The sequence below is a fragment of the Galeopterus variegatus genome, unplaced genomic scaffold (genome assembly GCF_000696425.1).
Source record: "Galeopterus variegatus unplaced genomic scaffold, G_variegatus-3.0.2 Scaffold4659, whole genome shotgun sequence".
In the NCBI taxonomy this organism is placed as follows: domain Eukaryota; kingdom Metazoa; phylum Chordata; class Mammalia; order Dermoptera; family Cynocephalidae; genus Galeopterus; species Galeopterus variegatus.
This window is the reverse complement of record NW_007730770.1, coordinates 178,215-178,786: the sequence shown is the minus strand read 5'-3', so window position 1 is coordinate 178,786 and position 572 is coordinate 178,215.

The following is a 572-nucleotide window of genomic DNA, read 5'->3' as shown; positions in this document are numbered from 1 at the left end:
TAAATATGTGAGTGACACTGAGCTGTCTGGCAGCCACGAGATAGACTTTTTGGGAAGATCATAGGAAGCCACGTGTGGGGACATAAGGCACGTAGAGGGATTTTCCAGAGCGAGGGGATGCTTTTCCGAGGGCGAAGTCAAAACCAACCTGATGGGCTCCAACTGTTAGTGTCATACAGAGAAGGGACCCTTTATGGTGTTATCACAGGCCCCCTTCAAGAATAAGTCATCCCCTTTTGACCAGATTAAAGAGGAGGATTAGAAAGGAAACCCCCCTCAATACACACTCAGTGTAGGGGTGTCCTGTACCACAATTACACAGCTTCTACTTGCTCACGTCCAGCGATGGTGAAGTCACTACATGGCAAAACAATCCTGATCCTATAGAGCAGAAACCCTGTGCTCAGGACAGCCCTTCAGGGGTCAGCAGGAGCAACAAGTCCCAGCTCTGAAATCAGCATGGATTTGAATGTTGGTACCTTCACTTACTAGGGGCTGCGTGACTCTGCCCCTCTGAGCCTCGTCTGGGGAAGGTGACCCTGTGAGCTCATGCTTACTATTCAGTAAGATTC